The 15296-nt window shown below is 39.9% G+C and overlaps 1 pseudogene; it reads left to right on the plus strand.

Moving 5' to 3' along the window:
* The first annotated feature begins 7422 nt into the window (after positions 1-7422).
* On the plus strand, positions 7423-15058 carry LOC122658136 (annotated as a pseudogene).
* Positions 15059-15296: the final 238 nt, after the last annotated feature.

The following is a 15296-nucleotide window of genomic DNA, read 5'->3' on the forward strand; positions in this document are numbered from 1 at the left end:
TGGAAAGTTCTCCACCAAATCCGCCTATCACTTACTTTTGAATGAGAGGGACCATCGTAATGAGGCTTCCAGCTCTACTACGCGACCTCACTCATGGGAAGCCATTCACCCTCGGATTTGGAAGAAGCTATGGCACTGTAGAACCCTGCCGAATATAAAGAATTTCACGTGGTGTGTCTACGCGGAAGGTATAGCTACTGGTGAAGGCCTCCACCATCGCCAGAACCCAATCGATCCATGCTATCAACCGTGCGGTCTGGAGGTTGAGTCTGGGCACCACCTACTCTTTGAATGTCCATGCGCTCGCGCCGTTTGGTTTGGCAACAACCTGAGTTTTCTAATCCCAAATGATCAGCAGCCTACACTTGCAGGAATCCTCCATGCGTGGGAGAAGATTAGGTTCGATTCGAAAGCCCAAAAGAATGAAATCCTCTGCCAAGTCTCCTTCCTTTGCTGGCAGCTCTGGAGAGCCAGGAACGACCTCCTGTTCAACGGTCTTGCAAGGTCTCTAGCGGAGGTAATGCATCAGGCACACAGAGCCTTCTGTGAGTTCTGGAACATCTCAACTCACACTGAACCAGTGCTTGGGAAGCCCAATGACAATCAGGTTGTATCAATCCACTGGTCCCCCACTACCCCTGAGTTTATCAAGCTGAACTGCGACGCAACGTGTCCCATAGATTCTGGAATCGGAGGCGTGGGGCTCATCGTGCGAGATCACAATGCTTTGCCTATCTTTGCCTGCTCCGAACCAATGCAGTTTGACGATGCAACTATGGGGGAGGCACTTGCAGTAAGAGCTGGACTTAGATGGGCTGTGGACAATCACTTCTTGAAGATTGCAGTATAATCGGATAGTGTGAATCTAATCAACTTTCTTACCCACCGTTCATCAGCTTGTCCCCCCTTTCAGGTGGAAGGAATCATCCATGATATCCTTCACCTAGCTGCGACATGTGCTTCCTGTACTTTTTCTTTTATTCCTAGGGAGCTTAATGGCGTCGCCCACTCCCTAGCCAGGAAGGCCCTGTCCGTGGCATGCCGGACTTGTTGGCCGTGTTCCACTCCTTGGATTCTGGAGAGTTGTAACCCGGATTCCTTGGCTCATTCATGCCTCTTTAAATGCATCTACTTTTACCAAAAAAAAAAAGAAGAGGATGGGAACACAATTTATTAGCATTGGCCCACAATTTTGCTTCCAAAACAAGAGTAGAAATATGCAGTTATTTTTATTTTTTTGGAATTGGGAGCTTTTATATATACTATTCTTTAAGAGGGGAGAGAAGGAACTGGGTTTGGGGGAAGGTAGACTCGAACTCAAGACCTCCTGGTGAGCATGGGCATGAAGCGCACCACAGCTCACCAACGGTGCTAGTAGGGGTGCAAGTTTGGCCCTATCGGCCCAAACCCGCCCTGGCCCGCCCGAACAGGGTCTGGGTTGAGATATTTGGCCCTGAGGGAGGGTTAGGGCTGGAAATTTCTGACCCTGAGTCAGGGTCGGGTCGGATTAGGGTTGAGGCTTCAGGCTAAGCTTGGCCTGGCCCGGACCGACCCTAATTTAAGTTATACTATAAAATATATATTGATATAATATATACATTATAAACTTTAAATGTCACCTACATTTTTTTATATAATATATTATATATGACGACAATAAGTGATATAATACTTTTTATTATAGTGTTATTTTATGTAAATTTGATAATGTTCTCTCCAGCCCATTCCAGCCCATGCATTTCTTTCCCCTTCCCCATGATCAGGGCTAATCAGGGTCAGCCCGGCCCGACCCTGAGGGCGGGTCAAGGTTGGATTTTTCTAGCCCTGAGTAAGGGCCGGGTCGGGCCTGGGCCCAACTAAAGGGACTTAGGGTTGGGCTAGGGTTCTATAATGCCCGGCTCAACCCGACCCTGTTGCAGCACTAGGTGCTAGCGCTAGGCAGCTATTTTTTATAAGGTTTTTTTTTTAAAAGGTTTGACGTGGTAGCACCTGAATACGCATCCCCTTCAGCACCAGCCATTGAATCTGCTTTCCCCACCCACCTTATCCTTTTTGGGCTGCCTATCATTTTCAGGTAGTGTTTGGTATGCATTCTGAATGATTGAAACGTTGTTTGGTATGCAATATGCATTCTCATTCTAAATTCTTAGAATGAGGCCAAGAATGGACTTTGTTCTGGAATGCACAAAAAATCCCATTCCACGTTCTCGTTCCTGCGAGATCGGGCATTCAAATATTGAAGACTGAGCCTACTCCTCCTTCTCGGTTGTGCTCTAGTCACAGGAGTCATCATTGGATCCGATGAGGAAGAGACCTATGTTGATCGAAGATTTTGGGCTTGTGATTCGGAGCAGGTAGGGGAAACGCTGATTTTAGGGGATAAGGTAATCTCTATTGTTGAACTGTGATTTTTTCCCGAAATGGATGCAAAAGCTCAACTTGGAGTGGAAGAGACAATGTTGGAGATTTTAAGAAACTCAGACATGGATGAGACGATTGAGTTCAAGGGGAGAACCATCGCTGTAGAGAGCTTGGGATCGATCTTTCAAATCTGAGTACCAAGCGGTTTGTAAGAAAGGTCGTCGAATAGTTTCTGCTTTCTAAGGACTGCGGACAAAAACAAAGAAGTTGAAGAAAAAGAAGAATCCGATGAAGGAGGCGAGGAAAAGAGGAACCCCATTATTGCCGCGAAAGAGTACAACGATGAGGGCCATCTCATTATTTGCAGGGTTCGTTGCTTTATATTGCAAAACAATCTGGTTTTGGTTTTTCCTCTTTGTAAACCTTAAAATTTTGTGTTTCAAGAGTCAAAAACCATTGTTTGTTTGTTAAGTGTGAGGGAACATCATGTTTATCTCTCTCATTTTTTCATCCCACTATGATTCTCTCTCTCAGCCAAACGACAGAGAAAGCTAATTAAGCGAATGATTAGATTCATATACAAAAAACCACAACGAAAGTGCATTTCATCATCGTAGAGGATCTGGTTCTGAATTCTGATCCTGACGCTGTTGTTTGAGCCCATTTTGTCTTCTCTCCTATACGAACGCAAGCCTTTTTTGTTGTTTCGTTGTTAATTTTCAATCTTTAGTAATAGCGTATGAAGTCTTCGATGAAATGTTTAACTATTCTGAGTTAAAGAATACAATTAACAAACACAAGTATCGAAACGGTGTTCACATTCTTAGTTAAGAATGCATTCTGTGTTTTAAGCAGGAGAATATGCATTCTCATTCTTAGAATACATACCAAACAAAACCTTAGTTTTCAATGCTTGTTAGCCTTTTGAATTCATTTCAAATCGTTTACCAAAAAAAAAAATCAATTCAAATCACCGCCCTTTTAAATATTTTTAAAAGACAAAAATAAAAGGGTAAACTACACGTCACCCTCTGGTTTTTAAAAATACTCATCCGTCCTACTCTATAGTAACGATGTTAGTCTACTGTTAGTTATTGATGTGAAAGGACTATTTTACCCTTGTACTAAAACATTAGAATTAAATTTACAATACTACCTTTCAAAATCTATGTTTGGATGTCAAGGGAGGGTAGTTTAGGGATTTAAATTTATTTAACTGGCTGACATCATCACTTAACAGCATGAAACTAACGGTAGGGATTAATATGTCATATTAGGGTCTAATATAGGGGTGATTTGAATATTTTCAAAAACCAGGGGATGATTTGAGTTTCATTTGAAAACCAAGTGTGACGTGTAATTTACCCGAAATAAAATAATAATAAAAAAAAAGAATCTGGAATCTAGAGTATCCATTGCTCTCGAAATTTAAAAATGGAAACCGAAATGGGCATCGATGTGGTATTTTGAAACATACTAAAACCTGGGAGAGGTTATGACCCTGAAGATGGTGGGTTAACCGTCCTCTTATGGGCGTGGAGGAGAACTTTATCCTTTAAACTAATGAAAAAGTGTCAGTAAATTCATTACAATTTTATAAATATTATTATGAGGAAATTTTTTTTCTTTTTTGGGTAGAATTATGAGGAAACCAGCAAATGTGCAATCTCATGCTCTCTCTCTCCCACTCTTGTCTTGCGATCATGGAAAAATAACTTGTTCGAAATCGATCGAACCATCGAGATATCTCGGTTTCACAAGGAATCAAGACGAAACTTAGTGGGAATCTAAAAAGTTCCAGGTTTTATTTGGTATCGACTAGTTTCAACGTGTTTTGACCATATTTCGATAGTTTCGACCTGAATACCAATTTAAGTCACTTATCCCCATCGAAATTTGAGGAAACCTAGTTGGAAACTAGGACATACACTTATTTATGCCAGAAATCATACCAGACACTTATTTATGCCTAATATCATCCAAGTAAATACTTTTATATTGGTATTTCATATACTTAAGATATTATTTATAAATAAGAAAATACCCGCTATTTGAATCCAATAAAAATAGTTAAAAAATAAATTTCAAAAGGATAAAGTCAACCCCCCAGTTCAAGAACAAAACTGGATTCGTAGGTGAAATTTTCAGTTTTTTAATGTTGGGGTTTTTCTCAAATCTAAAAACTTCATAAAATCTTAATATGGTAAAACATTGTTAAAAAACCAAAAGTGCAGTAAAAATATTCATTTGTTTTGATGTTTAAAAAAATATTTTCATTCAGAACGATTTTATACATCATTCGCACATACCAAATAAGTGCAGTAAAAATATTCATTTGTTTTGATGTTTAAAAAAATATTTTTATTCAGAACGATTTTATACATCATTCGCACACACCAAATTAAGTTAACAAAGCTTTCAAACAAATCCAAAATTACTTAAATTTGACTTATATTGAAGGAGTTATGTTCCGATCAAACCTTATTTAATACCATGACCAAAAACAATATACAATATCAAACTTAGATCAAAATCACAAGTATTATTTTTAGTGTTCTCTATGTGAAACTAATGCATGGATTGAGTTTAAAATGTCAAAAATATGTAGCATAACAAGAATTAGGGCAAAAAACAACTTCTGGGCCTTGAAACCAAGATTCAAGTTAGCTAGGAGAAAGTCCCAGGTTTCAACCGAGATATGATTGAAACAGAGACAAACTCGATTTCTAGTTGGTCGAAACCCGAGTTTTAGAACCTTGCTTGTGAGTTGTGATACCCAATTTTATTACATGTCTTTTTGCCGTCTTGGATATCTTTCTTTTCTGTGCAAGAACCGTCTTGGATATCAATATATTATTATGGGAAGTAGTTTTCTGTTGGGGAGTGTGGCCTATGCCAGCGCTCCCTTGTGTCTATGTCTATCTCTCCTTAAAACAAGGGGGTAGAGATATCTTTTCAAATGAGGAGGAGAGAGATAAAGTCATGGGAATGCTAGCATAGGCCACACTCCCGCATAGAGAACTTTCTCCCTAGTATTATACTTTTTTGGTAGACCCTATTATTATATAGAATAGGGCTTGGGTTGGACTTTATAGAATCCTAGCCCAACCTAAGTCCCCTTAGCTGGGCCCAGGCCTGACCCAACCCTGACCAGCGCTTAGGGTTGGGCCAGGCTGACCCTGATTGGCCTTGATCATGGGGAGGGGGAAGGAAATACAAGGGCTCAAATGGGTCAGGAAGAAAATTATCAATTTTACGTAAAATAACACTATAATAAAATGTAGGGAGAAAGTTCTAAGTCCGGGAGTGTGGCCTATGCTAGCACTCCTATGAGTCTATCCCTCTCCTCCCCATTTGAAAAGACACTTCTGCCTCTTGTTTTGAGGAGGAAAGAGATAGACACATGGGAGTGCTGGCGTAGGCATGGTTCTAAGTATCGGCATCGTATCACCCGTATCGGGCGATACATATCGCTTTTGCTAGTCGTCGATATCGTACAAGTAGCACAATACTACCAAGGGGTAAAATGGTCAAAAAACTCATTTTTTAAAGGAAATTCAGGGGCATTTATGTCCGATACAGCCAATACTGTATCAGTATCGTATCGATTTTATGGGTCACCGATACCCGTTCCGATACCGTGCACTAAAACCCTGGGCGTAGACCACACTCCCGGACAGAAAACTACTTCCCTAAAATGTATTATATCACTTATTATCTTCATATATAATATATTATATAACAAACTGTGGGTGACTTTTAAAATTTATAATATATATATTCTATCAATATATGTTTTATAGTATAAATTAAAATAGGATCAGGCCGGGCCGGGCTAGGCTTAGCCCAAGACCTCAACCCTGACCTGACCTGACCGTGACTCAAGGCCACAAATTTCCAACCCTGACCGAATGAAATGTTCCTGCTACAAGGCTAGCAGCCAAGGAAATGGAATCTTAAGGGGTATTTTAGAAAATACCAAAACCTAGAAAGGTATTTATGAATCTAAAGGAGAAGTAAATTATTCCATTTCCTTGGCTGCTAGCCTTGTAGCAGAAACATTCCCGACCCTATTCGGGCTCAGGGCGAGTCAGATCAGTTTCGGGCCGACAGGGCAAACTTGCACGCCTTTATTATAGAAGATACAGACGAAGGGACCGACTGTTTTTTAGTTTAACACGGGCACATGTTAAAGACGGAGGCGAGGATCTACAGAGAAGTTGCTTTCATGGCTTCGATTCGAATCACGTCTCCCGATTTGGGTCAATGGTATTGCCCAGCCCTCTGAAATCCTCGTCGTCTCGCCTGCCTCCTTCGTCTGTTACTTGCTTGTCTTTTCTTCTCCACCTTTCTGCAACTCTCATTTTGTCCACAAGTTCTTTGCCTTCCCTTCTCTACTTTCTAGAGTTCTGCTTCCGCTGACATTTCTCCTGTTTTATCATCTTTTTTTAGTTTCTACTCATATATCAGCTACTCATTTTGCCTTTTGTTTGTTTAGAGTGGTCTCTGTAACGTTGCAGACTGCCATTGTTTTATCATCTTTTTTTGCTTTCTGGTAGGCGATTTTTGATCCGACGAACCTGTTTTGCATTATGAATGTACGTTTGGTTTCAGTTTAGTTTTTAATCTGTTTTGCATTATCCTATCCTTTTATTAGAACACCATGTGGATTCCCCTTTTTCAGTTTTTGATATTTTTATTTGTTCCAAAAACTTTTCTTAATAATTTCTTATTATTTTTAATTTTCCCTTCCGGAGTCCGGATAAGATTTTTGATGGATTATTGCTGATCTGTTGTATTTCAGGCTCCATTTGGTCTGATCAAGGAACCTTTTTCCTATTTCCCATTGGGGGTTGGTGTTCGCGTGGGAGGGAAACATGTATTTCATGTCTAATGTTTTACTTAGAACGTTAAAAAATGATAATGTGGCCGGCTGAAATGTTAATTTGTGTGCTTCATTCGCTTTCAGGTCTCTCCGTAAACACTTTTGGGACGAGTGATTGGTTCATCTGATTTTCTTTTTGGGGATTGAATCCATATTTCCTGTTTACGTTATATATCATGTTGTGTGCTTGCTCCGGTGAACAATTCAAATTTGAAGAAGCACCACCACAGTCACCAGAATCACTGGCAACGAGGGACTTCTCAGCTAATGGGCTCTCGTCAAGAAGCGGTGACTGGGAGTCGAGGTTTGAGGATAGCCAGCTCGACAACGGCGTCGAATCCACACTAAAAGAAGCTCTCTCTTTAAATAATGAGGTGGGTTCTATTTTTCCTTTTGTCCTCCGTATTCTCACAGTTGCTTTGTTTCCAATGGGAGATTTGTTTCAATTTAATGTCCTTTTGACTGGCAGGAAGCAAGGGCTTTGCCGGGACGCCTAGAATATTAGAGAAAGAACTTTGATGCGGCACTTCAAGTGTTTCAAGGGATCGATATTCGGGCTTTAACACCAAGGATGACAAAGGCTATCATTGAAAGAACTTGCCGAAGAAAAGGGCGTCATAAGGGTGAAAACTTGCAGATGAGTATAATGTCAATGCACTCTGTGAGGCTGCTGCTTGAAGCGATATTACTTAAAGCAAAATCAATGGAGGAGCTTGGTCGCGCTAAAGGTATTTGGTTTGGTTTCTTCTCTATTCTGAGCTCCTTTATTTATTTATTTATTTTTTCAATTGCGACTCCTAGAATTGTCCAAAAACTATCTTCAGTTAGTCCTTCATTGGACTGCTCTTAAGAGCTAAGAGGAGATTCATATTTGGTTAGTCCAGAAATTAGTGAAGGATACACAGGGTGTAAACTATCTTTTTTTTTGGGGCTTTTAATGTTTTTCCAACTCAAGGAAAGAAGGATATCTTAAAGATACCATCATACCAAACTGATGGACCCCGAAGATACACCTTCTGAAGACTTAAAATACAGGGAGATGTTGCTCACTGATACATTTTTTTTCCCATACACAATTTCCTTGCTCGAAGATCAAGTTAGTTTGGTGATCTTAACCTTTCGATTGATCTGAACCTTATTCTCAACCTTTACCTAATTTCATAGTCAGTGATGTATTGGATGTCTTGGTTATCTGATCAAGTCAGGTTTGTTATATGGTCTTTTTACTGACTGCATTAGCTTTCTTAATTCAAATGTTGATATAAACTCTAAAAGGAAAATATTTTGACTTTTTTTGCCCCATCTCCTAGCAGAGGCTGCAAGGGAGTGTAAAATAATTCTGGATACGGTTGAATCTGCTTTACCCAATGGAATGCCTGAAGGTATTGCTGAGGACTGCAAGTTGCAGGACATGTTTCATAGAGCACTGGAATTGCTCCCTAGGCCCTGGAAACAGGCGGGCTTCCTCGATGAAGCTATCACTGCATACCGCAGAGCTCTAACCAAGCCCTGGAATTTGGATCCACAGAGGTTGGCCAGCATTCAGAAAGATTTAGCTGCAATTCTACTCTATGGTGGTGTCTAAGCAAGTCTTCCTCCCCAGTTACAAATATGGGGAGCAGCTACACCCAAGAATAATACCGAGGAAGCAATTCTCTTGCTCTTTATACTCATGCAGAAGGTAGCACTTCAGGAAATATTGTGGGATCCTGAAATCATTGAGTATTTGACTTATGCACTCTCAGTGTCTGGTCAGTTTGGGTTCTTGGTAGATCATGTTGAACAAGCTCTGCCAGGTATCTACAACCAAGCTGAAAGGTGGTATCTTCTTGCCCTTTGTTACAGTTCTGCTGGGCAGAATGATGTGGCCATGAACCTTCTAAAGAAAGTTTCAGGTCATTCGCAGAGGGATCATGAACCTCATCTTCCTTCACTGTCGTTGGGAGCAAAGTTGTGTTCGCACAATCCACAGCATGCTTATGATGGAATTGCTTTTGCTCGGAGAGCAGCCGACTTCACCAAGCATCACAAGGAGCACTTTATGAGTAAGGCCCATCAGTTGCTCGGTGTTTGTTATGGAACTGCGGCTAGAGTTTCTGTATCAGATTCCCAAAGGGTTTTTCTTAATAGTGAATCTTTGAAATACCTAAGCAATGCTTCCCTTCTTGAGAAAGATGATCCAGAAGTGGTGTTTAACTTTGGTTTGGAGAATGCTGTTCAACGGAACCTGAATGCAGCTATTGAAAATGCAAGCAATTACTCAGATATGGTGGGTGGGAGCTCAGCAAGAGGTTGGAAGCTATTAACACTGCTAGTTTCTGCGGAGCAGCGGTTTAAAGATGCCGAAACCATCGTTGACCTTGCCTTGGATGTTGTTGGAAGATCGGAGCAATTAGAACTTCTGAGGTTGAAAGCTGTTCTTCAGACTGCTCAGGAACAGCCCAAAACTGCAATAGAGACCTACAGAATTTTGCTTGCTCTGATTCAAGCACATAAAGCGTTTCAAACTAAGAAGTATAACTCTGAGGTGTGTGGCACTCTATTGCCCTTGGACATTACTTAGCACGAAAACATGCATGGTGTGATGGTCTTGGAAAATCTTGCTTACTGAAACTCACCCTCCAGTTCCAAAAAAGAATTTCATTTTATTTTCATGTAGCCAACTTTATGTAACCAACAGTGTATCACCTGAATCAGTGACCTAATATTTGTTGTACCGGATGATATATACTGTTTTTTTTCATGCAGCCAATTTATAACATTGTCTTTGTCCGCATAAATTTATGTTTTATTTTTTGGACACGATTTTTTGGGTGATCATGTATATATATATATATTTATCCTATAAAAGTATGTACTCTTCATTTTTTGTCAAATTTTTTAAATTGACAGATATACCCTTCTATTCTATCTCATCTCATTCTTAAAATAGACACAAATACCCCTTCTCTCTCATACCCTTCCTCCCTTTCGGAAGACACCTTCAAATCTCATAAGACGCATCCGTCCAATCCCCTCCCCTCCATATCTCTCTTCTTGGCAAGGTTAGAAAAGTCTTAATGACAGCATGAGTAAATTCAACCTAGAATGTGAATCTAAATTCTTCTTCGTTAGAGTCATTAACAGTGGTCACAAAATGTAGGGAACTATAGTATGATCCATAGTTTGTAGAAGCACGGAACTCTGACAATGTTGGGTACTTCTTGCTTTTATAATCTACTTGGCTTGATAAATACTTCCTGAATTGGAACTCCCCTCTACCAACCTGATTCAGTCATTTTAGACGATACTACTAATAAGAGCCTAAATAACATGCTCTCTCTCTCTCTCTCTCTTTCTCCTCAACATAAAGACACATGCAAATGCACGTGAGTTTACGTGTATATATATATATATATATATATTATATGTATATTTGGGTGGGGGGGTGGACAATTTACATTTTGGGTCCTCCACATTAGAGGTACCCTGTTTGAGTCCCTGAGGACCAAATGATGTTGCTGGCAACTAACGTTAGAATTAAATGAAATTGCCCATAAATTTCTCCACTCATTCAAGTGATGTTTAGTAAAACAAAGTGGGGGGGGGGGGGGAGAATCATTGTTCGATCTATATGAGTGGATCTTGCTTCAGGGAAGACACAAGTGCCACTGAGGCCACAAGTGGCATAGACATCACATTGGTTTGATATGGGCTATTGCCCATATGGTTTGCCATACTGGGCGCCATGAACCTCTTAACATATTCTGATTCTCATTGACATCTAACCCGAAAAACCAAAAACTCACCGAAGAATCATAATGTTCTTCTACAAAAACTGTTCAAACTGATTTATACCTTTGGTCGAGAAGTTGTATGGAACCAGTAGAGGCAAGGGAAGCTCTAATGCCTGAAGTAGAAAATATTCCACTTCCACTTGTCCAGTAAATGACATTGCTTTCCCACCTGAGCTTCAACTGACCTAAAGCATCCATGGAGAGACTGTAGTAATAGGACATGGAATTCTTGCTTGCAGTTCTGAGAGTTTTAGAGATGAGAATACTGGCCAGGGAGAAGGGTATTAGACGGAGTCTTGAAGTGTTGCCAACAACTTGTGGTCTCTGTTCTGAAGGATGTTCCCATTGTCTAGAAGAGCAGTGGCTCGTGTTGCTAGTCCAGACAGTGATTCCCTTCAAAGAATCAAGCAGAACCAGATCTCCAGCTTGGGTATGCTAAAGATAAGAATTCAGCCAAATGTGGCATCAGCCCCTGCTCTACCCAAACAATGGTTTACTTGCTGACAGGAATAGAATCTGAATTGAAAAGGCCTGCACTTTACTGGTTAGGATCCCGTTGCGAAATCCCTATTTGAAGAGACACTCAGTAGTTGTTTACTGCAACAGAGATTTTAGAACCAAGAGGATTTATGAAGAAACAACCAAAAAACACAGAAACTATAAGGTATGATAGGCTGCAACAAAGCAACCTAACAAACCTACAGAAACAGAATCGCAGTGAACCTAAATCTGAGGAATGCGGCAGAAAACTTGATGTAAATAGAACTTGCAAGGTATTAGCCTGATGAAAGCCGAAACTGCGGTAGCATAGGATTCCTATGGGGGTGACTATATGGTAAAAAGAATTATTGGTTGGATAGTTGTAAACATGCAAGGACAGAAAATAGCAAGTCAAGAAAGCTGGTATAAATCATGATCTAACTCTCCTATGTGCACCATACTTAGGTCAAAGGAAGTAGGATTTTGGGGGGGGGGGGGGGGGGAGTAACATAATTTAATTTCAGTTCAAGTTGATGGTCAGATTCTCAGAATCTGTTGACTGAAGGTTTGACTATGTTGCTGTCCAACAGTAAATCACAGACATAAAAACAGTGCTGAAAAAACTAACAGAACCTAAGAGAACTTAAATAACATTGTTAGGAATTAAATAAACACTAAGGAAAAGATTAGAGATCACCTAGATGTGGACCACAATGAGAGTTCTAGCTGCTGGAATTTTGCTGGAACAGAAAAGGGGGAAAAAAGGAAGAAAAGAAGTAGATGAGAAGATAGAAGGGGGTATGACCAAAGGCTTCACCACCTTGGGTTGCCACTTGCTTCACCACAAGGGCCCTGACTGATTCGCCACTGTGTATGCTCTCACATAGAGCATAGTTTTCTCTAGCATCAAATCTGTGGGTTAGTGTGCCCTTTGTTCTTTATTTATAATAACCAGTGAACTGATTACAAGAGTAGAAACTCTCCTTGCTACTTTAGTGCCAAGCAAACACTAAAAAGGGATCCTTCAAGAAATGATCCTAAGCTATTACAAGAAAGTTAGAAAGCAAATAAAATAGAAACTTGGATGGAATCCTTTTAGATCCGTTGCTATTACATGCAAATAGAAAGTAACAAAAGTAGAAGCTTCTACTTCATATCTATCTTAACCACTAAGTGATGCAGATTCATCATCGAAATGGGCTTATTTCTTTAGAAATAAGTCTAGGGTTGGGTTATGTACATGTTGGGCCTTTGATCCCATGGGTTTTTTATGTAATAGGCCACTTCTATGGGCCTAAAATATGGGTAATTAGGTTGCATACGGGATTAGATGTTTTAGTCCTATACTTAGTTTATTTTCATGTTTTTAATGTTTTAAATTGAACCGGTCCAAAGCTGGTTTGAACCAGTGGTTCAATTTAAGTGATTTTATTAGTTTTTCTTTTAGTTGTTTAGTTGGGCTGGATTATGACTCTATTTTAAGTCTATTTCAGTTTCCTAGTTAGTTTAAGTTAGCTAATAGGTTAAGGATTGGGTTAGGCCTTTCTTTTTTAGTGTCTAAGTCTATTTTTGAGTCTTCTATATAAGTTTGTAAAGGAGGCCAGCATTGAACACGAATTTGATTAATAAAAACTCAGTTTTATGCTTGCTGCCTTTGATGCTGCTGTTGCTCCTTGAGAGTGTTGCATCCTTGTGGGTTTATCAAGGTAGAAGGGATTGGTGGATCTCCAATCGACTCCTTGCATCGTGAAGATTGGGAGACCCCATTGTTCATCTTCAAAGCTGCTGCCATTGAAGATCTCTTCAAATCCAATAAGTTTGAATCTGAACTTTGTTTAAACCTTCTTCTTCTCACTCCTACCCTAACTAGGATTCCTCCATAACTTCAAATCTGTCCATCAATTTCAAACCAAACTTTCAGCATACATCCCTTACATCTTTATTGATACTCGATCCAAGTTTCATCAGACCCTCACCACCCTAAACCCTAGAATCTCCTTCTCCTACCTCTATTAGGAATTGTCTCAAATAACCTTTTCTTGCTGTCCAACTCATCTAACCTACTTCCATTCACTCAAACATCATAAAACTTATACCATTAGACTTTCCTACACCTGCCCGTCATTACTATATAAGACAACCCTAACCTAAACCTAACTTTAACCCTAATTTGACTTAAAATTCAATTCTGCCCAAAATTGCAGAATTTCAAAACTCATCCAAACCCTAACTTTTTTATACCATAATAGCCCTCTAGACCTGCCCATTAATACCCTATAAACCCCTTTCCCAATATCCAACCCTAACCCTAGTTTTGCCCTAAATTACTATACCCTAACCCAATCGGCCAGCCTTTGTGTGTGACCCCATTACCTTGGTTCCTAGTGGGATTACTCCTACCTAGGACTACATTACTAAGTAACTCATTACATGGAATTAGAAACTAAGAAAATAGAAACTAACCACTTAATCCCATATAGGTCTTACTTCCCTAATATTTGGGCTTATAGAATTGGTCTATTACAATAGAAAACTCAAAATTATTTAGCCCATGACCCATTGGGGACTTAAATTTGGGTCTGTCTTATTGAACTGCGGGTTCAACTTGACCCCAAAAACTGACAAACCCAAATCCAAAAATTCTTCTTCCATGGGATATGATCTGCATCAGAAACCCAAAAGCAAAGTAGAGAATTAGAGGCAAATTAAAGAAAACTCTCTCTCTCTCTCTCTCTCTCTCTCTCTCTCTCTCATTTAAGTGTGTCTTTCTTCCTCATAGATGCTCTGAGAGATGTTAATAATGAGAGCCAATGTTAGCAGATCAATTTGGCAAGTCAAAGATACTGTGGAAACCGCCCATAAGTTCCTTCTTTGACACTTTTTGCCATTCTTATGATTTTTCTTAGTCTTTTGTTTGGGAATTTCATCACACTTCTTCTTCCATCTTCTCACTAAAAGGCAACAGTGGCAATGGAAAACAAAGGACCTAAGACATACTCTCTCTCCCCCACCCCACTTTTTCTCTCATTTTATAGTTCCTAGTTTCTGATCTCCATCAGGGTGCTGGTAAAGATTGACCCCCGTACTACTTGCTGTTGCCGGAGAAGATGGTGGGGAGAATGGTACTTCTGAGCTCCCAAATTGAACTGGGCAAAAATGTGTGTATGGAAAATATTAGAAGTCACATGATCATTTCTGTTATTCTATCCTAACATCCCACTATAGAGGGACCCAAAATGGGGTTTCTGTAATGTGGAAGACCCAGTTTGGAGATGCCTCTAACATGGAGGACCAAAATGTAAATTTCCTTTTTCTGGATGATCATATGTTTGTTTTTTTTCCCTTTTTTGTACAGGTGGTAACAGAAACAAATTTAGAAATGGAGGCATGGCAAGAATTAGCAGACATTTACACAAAACTTGGATCATGGTATGATGCAGAGATTTGTGTTGATAAAGCCAAGTCAATTGGATTTTATTCTCCAAAGAGTTGGCATGCGACAGGTTGTTGCGTCTTTCCTCTTTCACAAGTTTTTCTGGATGTCAGAATTGTGTAGTGGTTTTTCTTGATAGCCAATTCCACCTGCCATTCAGTATTTTTATTTCCATGATCAAGTTGCCAAAAGTGCTTTGATTACTATGGCATATGGTGCTAAAGCATTTGCTTGCAGTGCTTGCCCTTCCTCAGCTTCCATCTGTGGGAAACTCAATTGTGCTGGATGGTTCTTTGTTTTTGTGTTTTTGACAAACCATCCCTGCTACTTTACTTATCCATAACGGACACAGCTATGGAAG

The sequence above is a fragment of the Telopea speciosissima genome, chromosome 4, assembly GCF_018873765.1.
Source record: "Telopea speciosissima isolate NSW1024214 ecotype Mountain lineage chromosome 4, Tspe_v1, whole genome shotgun sequence".
In the NCBI taxonomy this organism is placed as follows: Eukaryota; Viridiplantae; Streptophyta; class Magnoliopsida; order Proteales; family Proteaceae; genus Telopea; species Telopea speciosissima.